This window comes from Halichoerus grypus, chromosome 6, assembly GCF_964656455.1.
Source record: "Halichoerus grypus chromosome 6, mHalGry1.hap1.1, whole genome shotgun sequence".
Taxonomy (NCBI): domain Eukaryota; kingdom Metazoa; phylum Chordata; class Mammalia; order Carnivora; family Phocidae; genus Halichoerus; species Halichoerus grypus.
Genome location: NC_135717.1, coordinates 15,573,944 through 15,586,246, shown reverse-complemented (window position 1 = coordinate 15,586,246; position 12,303 = coordinate 15,573,944). Strand labels below are relative to the sequence as shown.

Here is a 12,303-nt window from a genome sequence, read left to right as displayed (position 1 = left end):
GTCGAAGGGGGAAAATCAAGAAATAAAGATGAAACTAAAAAGAACACAAATAAAAATAGATACTATGAAAAACTCATTTTCCAATACAGAGGATAAAAATGAGCAAACAATTTATAATGAAAGAGAATTAAGCAAACTATATAAAATAATGAGAGAATGAAAGAGAAAATGATGCTATAGAAAACAGACAAGGGAGAGGCAGCAAAAGCACAGCTGAACTTCCCAAAGAAAATAACCAAAACATGAGAACAAAATAAGTATCTAAAGATACATAAATGGGGCACCTGGGTGGCTCAGTCATTAAGCGTCTGCCTTCGGCTCAGGTCGTGATCCCAGGGTCCTGGGATCGAGCCCCGCATCGGGTTCCCTGCTGGGCGGGAAGCCTGCTTCTCCCTCTCCCACTCCCCCTGCTTGTGTTCCCTCTCTCGCTGTTTCTCGATCAAATAAATAAATAAAATCTTAAAAAAAAAAAAAAAAAAAAAAACACTTAAAAAAAAGATATATAAATAACAGCTACTGGATTTAAAAATAAGGAGAGACGGTTGAAGAAACCATCATCAGCTTCCTGCTCACCTTGTTGGTGGGAGGCAGGGGCTGAGCTTGCATCAGCTCATTGTTCTCCTTCAGCTCCTCCCCCTCCTGGACCTAGTGTCATAGCTCCATGCCAAGGCCTTCCTGTTCTTTCCAGCATCTGCAGGACACTCATCCCATCAAGATGAACCATAGTGTGGTCCTCACTTCTAAAGGCCGTTTGAAAGCAAGAGCCGTTGCCCTCACCAGAGAATGGTGTCTGAAACAGGCCCAGAGGAATGAAATGGGGGAGTTGTGAGAGATGCAGTCTGGAGATCCATATAGTTCTTGGGGATCTAAAGATCTCTTCAGGACAGGAGCTAAGATGGCAGAAGAATAGGGGGACCCTAAGTTTGTCTCATCCCTCGAATACAGCTAGATAGTTATCAAATCATTCTAAACACCCAAAAAATCAATCTGAAGTCTGAGAAAACAAATGCTGCAAGTCTACTAGTAAAAAAGCGACCACTAATTTGGAAGGTAGGAGGTGCGGAGACTTGAATCCAGTGTGATATAGCTAAGGATATGGTGGCGGGGAGAGAGCCTGCCTAAGGAGACTACCCCAAAGTCTTAGAAGCAGCGGAGCCAACATGGGAACCTGTAGAAGTCTGCTAGAGTGGGGGATGTGCCTGGCTTAAAGGTGCTCTGGTGGCGAAGCAGGGTGGAATCCTAGGTGTGACCGCAGGGTCTGAGATTCCCCAGGTCCGCAAGAACGGGTGGAGTCCCTAAAAGTTAGAGTTTTGGAACTCAGTGCATGCCTGAGAGAAAAACGCTTAGACACAGGCAGGGTGAACCCAGAGTTCTGGCAGAAACCAGGTGGACAACAGTGATTGATTGGTCTCCTGTGAGGGCTCACTGAAGAGTCTGGGATGCAAACTTTCAGCTCTGCGGCTGGACAGCTGGGCAAGGAGATACTCATCCTGCCCATCAGTGCTGAAAGCCTTCAGGGAGCCAAACAGCACCACCTAGTGGACCCCAGGGCTGCTTACACAGAGCCCTGCCTCCCTGTGCACTGGAGGGAGGCACATCTCCACTAGGGCAAGTCCACCTGAGACTCAGCGCAACAGGCCCCTCCCCCGGAAGACCACCACAAACAACTCACTTGCACCCAGTTTACTGATCATAGAGGGCTGCAAAGCTTCAGCTCTAAGGGAAGACAGTATCTAGCATTCTTTGTATTTTTATTCTTTAGTCTTTTAGTGTTACTTCTTCAGTTATTTTCTTATTTTTTCAATTCTTTCTTAATTTTTATTTTATATATATTTTGTATATGTATTTTTAGTTTCCTTTCATTGTATTTTATTTTACTTTTACATATATATGTTTTTCTTTCTTTCTTATTTTGGGATCCAGTTTCTTTTAACAAGCAGACCAAAACACACCCAGGATCTAGTTTTGTTTTTTGTATTTTGTTTCTGTTCTTGTTGTTATTTTTGTTTTCTTTTCTGGACAAAATGATGAGATGGAGAAATTTACCCCTGAAGAAATAACAGGAGGTAGTACCCACAGCCAGGGATTTAGTCAGTATGGCTATAAGTAAGATATCCAAACTAGAATTTAAAACAACAATTATAAAGATACCAGCCAGGCTTGAAAAACGCATAGAAGACACTAGAGAATCCCTTACTGTAGAGATACAAGAACCAAAATCTAGTCAGGCCAAAAGTAAAAATGCTGTAACTGAGATGAAGTCCCAAGTGGAGACCACAAAAACAAAGATGAAAGAAGCAGATGAGTGAAGCAGTGATATAGAATATAAAACTATGGAAAATAATGAAGATGAAAAGAAGAGGGAAAGAAAACTATTAGATCACAAAGGTAGACCTAGGGAACTTAGTGATTCCATAAAGCAAAATAACATCCGTAATATAGGAGTCCCAGAAGAAGAGTGGGAAAAGAGGGCAGAAGGTTCATTTGAACAAAGTATAGCTGAGAACTTCCCTAATCTGGGGAAGGAAACAGGCATTCAAGTCCAAGAAGCACAGAGAACTCCCCTCAAAATCAACAAAAATAGGTCAACACCTCAACATAGTATAGTGAAACATGCAAATTACAAAGATATAGAGAAAACCTGAAAGTAGTTTGGGACAAGAGGTACTGTGCCTACAAAGGTAGGCACGTAGGCTGGCAGCCAACCTGTCCACAGAGACCTGGCAGGTAAGAAAGGACTGGCATAATATATTCAATGTGCTAATTGGGAAAAATATGCAGCAGCCAAGAATACTTTATCCAGCAAGACTGGTCATTCAGAATAAAGGAGAGAGAGTTTCCAAGACTAACAGAAACTAAAGTAATTCGTGAACACTAAACCAGCCCTGCAAGAAATATTAAAGGGGACCTTTTGAGCAGAAAGAGAGACCAAAAGTAATGAAGACTGGAAAGGAACAGAGACAATCTACAGGAACAGCAACTTTATAGGTAGTACAATGGCACTAAATTAATATCTTTCAATAATTACTCTGAATGTAAATGGACTAAATGCTCCAATCAAAAGACAAGGGTATCAGAAAGAAAAACAAAAACAAGACACATCGATATGCTGCTTACAAGAAACTCATTTTAGACCCAAAGTCACCTCCAGATTCAAAGTGAGGAGGTGGTGAACCATCTATCATGCTAATGGACTTCAAAAGAAAGCTGGGGTGGCAATCCTTACATCAAACAAACTAGATTTTAAACCAAGGACTGTAATAAGAGATGAAGAAGGACACTATATCATAATAAAGGGCTCTATCCAACAAGATCTAACAATTATAAATATGTATGCCCCTAACTTGGGAGTGGCCAAATATATAAATCAATTAGTAATGAACTTACAGAGGGTTCCTGGGTGGCTTAGTCAGTTAAGCGTCTACGTTCGGCTCAGGTCCTGCATCAGGCTTCCTGCTCAGTGGAGAGTCTGCTTCTCCCTCTCCCTCTGCTGCTCTCTCTCTCTCTGTCAAATAAATAAACTCTTTAAAAAAAGAGTTTAAAAAAATAACAAATTTAAAGAAACTCATTGATAATAATACAATAAGAGTAGGGGACTTTAACACCCCACTCACAGCAATGGGCATCTCACCTAAGCAGAAGATCAACAAGGAAATGAGGGGTTTGTTTTCTTTTTTGTTTTTTTGTGTGTTTTTTAAAAAATTCTTCAAAAAATTTTTCAAGATTTTATTTATTTATTTATTTGAGAGAGAGAGAACACACGAGAGAGAGCTACAGAGAGCATGAGCAGGGGAAGGAGCAGAGGGAGAAGCAGACTCCCCACTGAGCCCAATGTGGGGCTCAATTCCAGGACCCTGGGATCATGACCTGAGCCAAAGGCAGGAGCCTAACCAACTGAGCCACCCAGGCGCCCTGAAACAAGAGCTTTGAATGACACACTGGACTGGATGGACTTAACAGATATATTCAGAGCATTTCATCCTAAAGCAGCAGAATACACATTCTCTCCAAGTACACATGGAACATTCTCCAGAATAGATCACATACTGGGTCACAAATCAGGACTCAATCAGAACAAAAAGGTTGAGATCATACCATGCATATTTTCAGACCACAATGCTATGAAACTTGAAGTCAACCACAAGAAATTTGGAAGGACCACAAATACATGGAGGTTAAAGAATATCCTACTAAAGAATGAATGGGTCAAGAAGGAAATTAAAGAATTTAAAAAATACATGGAAGCAAATAAAAATGAAAACATGACAGTTCAAACCCTTTGGGATGCAGCAAAGGCAGTCTTAAGAGGGAAGTATATAGCAATACAGGCCTTCCTCATGAAGCAAGAAAAGTCTCAAATACGCAACCTAACCTTACACCCAAAGGAGTGGGGAAAAAACAGCAAATAAAGCCCAAATCCAGCAGAAGAAGAGAAATAATAAAGATTGGAGCAGAAATCAATGATATAGAAATTTTAAAAAAACAACAACAGTACAACAGGTCAACAAAACTAAGAGCTGGTTCTTTAAAAGAATTAAAAAGATGTTAAACCCCTAGCCAGACTTATCAAGAAGAAAAGAGAAAGGACCCAAATAAATAAAATCATGAATGAAAGAGGAGAGATCACAACCAACATTGAAGAAATACAAACAATTATAAGAGAATATTATGAGCAATTATATGCCAACAAATCAGGCAATCTGGGGGAAATGGATGCATTCATAGAAACATATAAACTATCAAAACTGAAACAGGAAGAAACAGAAAACCTGAACAGACCCATAACCAGCAAAGAAATTGATTCAGTAATCAAAAACTTCCCAACAAACAAGAGTCCAGGGCTGGATGGCTTCCCAGTAAAATTCTATCAAACATTTAAAGAAGAATTAATATCTATTCTTCTGAAACTGTTCCCAAAAACAGAAATGGAAGGAAAATTTCCAAACTCATTCTATGAGCCTAGCATCACCTTGATCCCAAAACCAGACAAAGATCCCCCCATAAAGGGGAATTACAGACCAATATCCCTGATGAACATGGATGCAAAAATTCTCAACAAGATACTAGCTAATAGGATCCAACAGTACATTAAAAGAATTATTCACATGACCAAGTGGGATTTATTCCTGGGCAGCAGGGGTGGTTCAACATCCACAAATCCACATCCACAATGTGATACACCACATTAATAAAAGAGAAAGGATAAGAACCATACGATCCTCTCAATAGATGCAGAAAAAGCATTTGACAAAGTACAGCATCCTTTCTTGATAAAAACCCTCCACGATGTAGGGATAGAGGAAACATACCTCAACATCAGAAAAGCCATATACGGGGGCACCTGGGTGGCTCAGTCATTAAGTGTCTGCCTTCAGCCCAGGTCATGATCCCAGGGTCCTGGGATCAAGTCCCACATCGGGCTCCCTGCTCGGCGGGAAGCCTGCTTCTCCCTCTCCCACTCCCCCTGCTTGTGTTCCTGCTCTCACTATCTCTCTGTCAAATAAATAAATAAAATATTTTTAAAAAGGAAAAGAAAAGAAAAGCCATATATGAAAGACCCACAGTGAATATCAACCTCAATGGGGAAAAACTGAGAGCTTTTCTGCTAAGGTCAGGAACATGATAAGGACATCTACTCAACAAAGAGCAATAAAAGGCATCCAAATTGGCAAAGAAGAAGTCAAACTTCCACTCCTCACAGACAACATGAAATGTAGAAAACCCAAAAGATTCCACCAAAAAAAGTGCTAGAACTGATACAGGAGTTCAGCAAAGTTGAAGGATATAAAATCAATGTACAGAAGTCTGCTGCATTTCTCTACACTAACAGTGAAGCAACAGAAAGAGAAATCAAGGAATCAATCCCATTTACAATTGCACCAGAAACCATAAGATACCTAGGAATAAACCTAACCAAAGAGGTAAAGGATCTGTACTCTGAAAAATATAGAACATTTAAGAAAGAATTTGAGCAAGGCACAAAGAAATGGAAAAACATTCCATGTGCATGGGTTGGAAGAACAAATATTGTTAAAATGTCTATGCTACCCAAAGCAATCTACACATTCAATGCAATCCCTATCAAAATACCACCAGCACTTTTCACAGAGCTGGAACAAATAATTCTAAAATTTGTATGGAACCAAAAAAGACCCCAAATAGCCAAAGGAATGTTGAAAAAGAAAATCAAAACTGGAAGCATCCCATTTCCAGACTTCAAGCTGTATTAAAAAGCTATAATCATCAAGACAGTATAGTATGGCACAAAAACAGACAGATCAGCGGAACAGAAGAGAGAACCCAGAAATGGATCCTCAACTCTATGGTCAACTAATCTTTGACAAAACAGGAAAGAATATCCAATGGAAAAAAGACAGTCTCTTCAACAAATGGTTTTGGGAAAACTGGGCAGCTATGTGCAGAAGAATGAAACTGGACCACTTTCTTACACCATACACAAAAATAGACTCAAAATGGATGAAAGACCTAAATGTGAGACAGGAATCCATCAAAATCCTAGAGGAGAACACAGGCAGCAACCTCTTTGACCTCGGCCACAGCAACTTCTTGCTAGACATCTCTCCAGAGATACAGGAATCAAAAGCAAAAATAAACTATTGGGACGTCATCAGGCAAAAAGTTTTTGCACATCAAGGGAAACAACAAAACTAAAAGGCAACCTACAGAATGGGAGAAGATATTCACAAATGACATATCAGATAAACGGTTAATATCCAAAATCTATAAAGAACTCACCAAACTCAACACCCAAAAAACAAAAAATCCAGTCAAGAAATGGGCAGAAGACATGATCCAAATGGCCAACAGACACATGAAAAAATGCTCAACATTACTCAGCATCAAGGAAATACAAATCAAAACCACAATGAGATAGCACCTCACAGAAGTCAGAATGGCTAAAATTAACAACACAAGAAACAACAGGAGTTGACAAGGATGAGGAGAAAAGGGAACCCTCTTACACTGTTGGTGGGAATGCAAACTGATACAGCCACTCTGGAAAACAGTATGGAGGTTCCTCAAGAAGTTAATCTATTTTGGGGCACCTGGGTGGCCTTCGGCTCAGGTCATGATCCCAGGGCCCTGGGATCGAGCCCCGCATCGGGCTCCCTGCTCCGCGGGAAGCCTGCTTCTCCCTCTCCCATTCCCCCTGCTTGTATTCCCTCTCTCGCTGTGTCTCTCTCTGTCAAATAAATAAATAAAATCTTTAAAAAAAAAAAAAAAAGAAGTTAATCTATTTTTAATTTCTTGAGGAACCTCCATACTGAGAAACAATCTGAGGGTTTTAGAGGGGAGGGGGGTGGGGGGATGGGTTAGCCCGGGGATGGGTATTAAGGAGGGCACATACTGCATGGAGCACTAGGTGTTATATGAAAACAATGAATCATGGATCACTACATCAAACCCTAATGATGTATTGTATGGGGACTAACATAAAAAAACAAAATAAAATAAAATAAAATAGAAGTTAAAAATAGAGCTACCCTATGACCCAGCAATTTCACTAATAGGTGTTTACCCCTAATATTTATAAATAAATAAATAAAAATCTTAAAAAAATTTTTTCAGTTTGCATCTAAAAGTGAAACCAAACTGTATGTTGCATTATTGAGGCTCACCGAATGTGATTCAGAAGATTGAAATAGGATGACTAAAGATCTGCTAGTCAAGGGCAAATAAAAGAAAGCAGGAGCAATAATTTTAATAGAAGATAAGGTGGAGGCCAAAAATCTTTAAATAAGAAATACTGCTTAGAGTTATAATTCACAATGAAAAGTTACAAATATCAATTATGTAATAACATTATATAAATCAATTATGTAATTATGTTGTATAAATATCATACTCATAAAGCAAAAATTACCAGTGATATAGGGATAAATAAACTTACTTTTGCAGTAAAGGAGGTATTTTTAATGAGTACTTAAATTTACAAAAACATTAATAAGTTTGACCATATGTAAATAAAAATGTTTCCACACAACAAAAACACTCCATAAAGTTAAAAGACAAATCTGTTGATTCAAGGGCATGAGGAGTCCAAAGTGGTCAAGTGACAGTCTTAATTTCCAATTCTTTGGAATTATTACTGTTAGAAGCATTTCTTCCTTTAGAACTAAGATAGTAGGCTAGTAGAGCATAAGGTTGTAGGGATAGGTAGCAAAAAATTTACTGGGTTACCAGGGATGCCATTCCCATTTCCACCCCATGATTCCTAGACCAGTGAATGCTTGCTATGAGAAAAACAGCACCATATATTGGACATTGATTCAGAGCATATAAGCCTCCTGGAGAACCTTTCCCCCAGTCCCACTAGGTACTGCTACCCGGCTGGCACTGTAACTGAGTCTGAAAGGCCATTCTACCATTCTGTCAAACCAGCTACTTCAGGATGGTGGGGAACATTGTAAGACCAGTGAATTCCGTGAGAATGGGCCCATTGCCGTTTCATTTGCTATAAAGTGAGTCCCTTCACCAGAAGCAATGCTGCGTGGAATACCATGATGGGGGATAAGGCATTCTGAGAGTCCGTGGATGGTAGTTTGGGCAGAAGCACTGTGTGCAAGGAAGGCACATCCATGTTCAGAGTAAGTGTCAATTCCAATAAAAACTGTTGCCTCTTCAATGACAGAAGTGGTCCAATGTAATCCACCTGCCGTCAGGTAGCTGGCTCATCACCCCGAGGAAGTGTCATATCAGAGACTCAGTGTTGGTCTCTGCGGCTGCCACCTGGACACTTGGCAGTGGCCACAGCCAGGTCAGCCTTGGTGAATGAAAGTCCATGTTGCTGACCCCATCATAACCTCCATCCTGACACCATGGCCACTTTTAAAATAAACTCATTGGGCAGTGACAGTGGTGGCTTGAAGAGGCCAATTGCTATCCACTTATTAAAATCCTCTTCTGCTGAGGTCACCCTTTGGTGAGTGAGCATTTATATGGGACACATATATTCATGTTTTTCACCCATTCAGAGAAGTCAATCTATGTATCTCTTTCCCAGACTTCCTTGTCCCCAATTTTCTAATCATGTTCCTTCCAAGTCCCTGACCATCCAGCCAAACCATTGGCCACAGCCCATGAATTGGTATACATAACTGCTTGAAGTTCTGCTCACTGAGAGGATCTCCCTTTATCACTGCCTCTCATGGGTGTGCACAGCTGCCCACTTCTGGGTGGTGCCTGCATATCCTGCAGAACCATTTGTAAACCAGGGCCAAGTTTTCTCTTCCTCTGTCACCTGATTACAGGGAACTTCCTCTAAAGCCACAGGTGCAGACTAGGAGAGAGAAGGTAGGATAGCAGGAGTTGGGACCATGAATATTTGGGCCACTTCTTCATATAATTACTTGTGCTTCCAGGGCCTACGGGGATATTAGTCTAGTTACAGTTCTAGAAGCAAAGAGGGGTGGTGGGGGTGGGTTCTGAAGAGAATCAGCAGTGTCTTTCAAGGCAACTGCCTTGGGGCAGACCATTACAGTTTCCTAGTGCAAAGCAGGGTATATCTCCTCAGACAGGAGCTATAGAGACAGACTGCTTCTACTGGCAAAGTACAACAGAATTTACAGGCCCAATGTCCCCAGCTTCATCAGGGTATTCTCACACATTCCATTCCAAATATCAGGATCCCATTCCTTCCTCATCAACGCCCTCACTTTTCAATGCGCACTATTATTCGGCTACTAACATGGTGAGATTCTGGGTTTGGTTTTCAGCAATCTCAGCTCTGCAGCTATAGGGGTATCTTTCAGGATAGACATAGAAGCTTTCAATCCTTTATACAGTGCTTGGGCCGGGAATCGGAATCCCTGATCTCATCCTTTTTTCTCCCCACTTTGTTCAGTTCCATCAGGAGCAACAGCCAATCTCACTATACTCATTAGTTTGACAACAGTGTTTGAAGGTATCACGTACATGGTAATCCAGTTCCTTGCCTCTTATTAAGTGTTTGATTAGGAATATCCAATAGTGATATTTTGCATATTTCTATTTTTATATCATGTCACAGACTTTATCATCACTTCTACTCTCTTTACTACTGGAAACGGAATCATTAGTGTCTTTAAATCTAATCGGACCAGAGAGCCAATTCTAGAAACACCAGAGCCAATTCAGAGAATTCATCCTTAAGATTCTGTTCCTTTAGAACCACTCTTAGTATCAAAATCTGTATTAGTTAGGATTCTCCAAACAGAACCAACAGGATGTGTATACATCTATATATCCATCTATAGTGAGGGCATTATCTACTGTTGAGAGATTGAAAGAAATTTATTTTAAGGAATTGGCTCATGTGATTGTGGAGGCTTGGTAAATCCAAAACCTGCAGCATAGAAAGAGTTGCACTTTGCATCCAAAGGCAGTCTGCTGGCAGAATTCCTTCTTGTTATAGGGAGGTCAATCTTTATTCTATTAAGGCCTTCAACTGATTGAATGAGGCCCACCCATATTATGTAGAATAACCTGCTTTACTCAAAGTCCACCAATTTAAATTGTTAATCTCTTATCCAAAAAACACCTTCACGAAAGTTTCAGCATAATATTTGACCAAATATCTGGGAACCAACGTGGCCCAGACAAGCTGACACATAAAATTAACCATCACAAATGGTTCTGAGGGGAGTTTGTGAATTTATTTAAAAATTTGTTTTTGCTACTTTTTCTATGATTATCATGTATTATCTTTGTAATAAGTAAATATATATTTTTAATAGTTTTTTAAAAAAGATTTGCCTTGGGAAGTCTTCCCTGGTAGCATGGCACTCAGAATATACCATTATAGCTGTCCAGTACATCGTATATATTGTGTGTCCTACTGTATGTTTGTCTAATAGACTAGGAAGGCTCTAAAGGAAAGAGCCTTCTCTTTTCATGTGCATGTTTACCCCAAGCATAGTACTCTGCCACAAAGTACACTCAAAGAATGAATGGCCAATAACAGAAAAATATTACCCCAAATCAATACTATTAGTCTACCTACCCATTCTAAACCTGCCCCACTTCTGGGATTTCTTTGACCTCTTCAGACTCCTAGACTAGAAATGGTAACCATGTAGTACATGTTTCAAAATTCTGTCAATTTTACCTCAAGAATGCCTGTAGTCCCTGGCCTTTTGGTATCTGTATGTCCACTGCTTTAATTTGAATATCCCACATATAAAACATGTGTTTTATTAAAAAAGTAATACATGCTTATTTTTGAAAGCATAGGTCAAAAGAACAGATTTTTCAGAACTAGATAATTCTATACTTCATTTAGGAAAAACAAACATGCAAAATAGCCAGAAAATTTCTGAAGAAAGACTGATGAAGAGGATCCAGCTCTACCAAATTTTGAAACATATTGTAAAACTATAGTAAATAAAATATGGTGTTGCTACTTGTATGGACTTAGCTATGAATATAGTCCAAAGTGGGTCCAGATACATATGAGAACGTAGCATATGCTAATAACTGCATTACATATTAATGGTGGAAAATGTGACTTATTCTGGAAGAAAATAAAACTGGATTCTGTGTGAGCTCTTTCCAAACACCAATAACCAATTCAGTCCTCAGACACCAACTTCCTCGATTCTCCAACACCAACTGGGTGTCCAACAACTCAATTCAGTTCTAATTCTACCTGGAATTAGCACAGACCTGCAGTGAAGGGCTCAGTCCCAGACTGCCTCCACTTCAGACACCAGTTACAAGTTCCAGGCCTACATGCTACCTCCATTTCTGTCTGACTTGGCTGCAAATTTGGGGGTTCCCACAATTCCTTCCTCAGGTTTGAAAATTTTTGAGACTCGACTCAGAAAGAAACCAAATGGAAGAAACGCACAAGACCAGGTACTGAGGAAGGAGCAGAGCTTCCAAGCCCTCTAGGTACACCACCCTACCACTGTATCAATGTGTTTACCCACCCTGGTTATTCAATCATTTTTATAACCTATCTGCTGCCCACCTCCACTCCCCCAGAGGATGGGGGAATGGGACTGAGAGTCCCCACCCTCTAATCACTGTGTTTGGTCTTTCTAGTGACCAGTCCCCATCCTGAGGCTATCTAGGGTTCCCACCTCAACTCACATCATTAGCAAAGACTCAGGTGTATTCTAAAGGGGATGGTTATGGATAACAATAGATACTCCCATCACTCAGAAATGGTTAAGGAGTTCTGTGCCAGGAACCAGGGACAAAGACCAAATACATATTTTCATAATACAACAGATTCTTATCACATTCCTTACTGAAATAAATTTCAAATGAATCAAGGGTTAAAATGAAAACTAAAACCTT

The 12,303-nt window shown here is 40.0% G+C and overlaps 1 protein-coding gene across 15 annotated transcripts in view; it reads right to left on the bottom strand.

The window, feature by feature from the left end:
• The window catches only part of PSPH (phosphoserine phosphatase), a 50,001-nt gene that overhangs the window by 33,278 nt on the left and 4,420 nt on the right, over positions 1–12,303 (bottom strand). For 10 of the 15 annotated variants that reach the window (XM_036115325.2, XM_078074536.1, XM_078074542.1 and 7 more), the window contains exon 2: positions 3,388–3,505. The exons of 4 other annotated variants lie outside the window; for them this stretch is intronic. The gene's annotated coding sequence lies outside the window, so the exon portion shown is untranslated. Of the gene's footprint in view, positions 1–3,387; positions 3,524–12,303 lie in introns of all 15 variants that reach the window. One more of the 15 variants, XM_078074539.1, reaches the window with a different exon arrangement.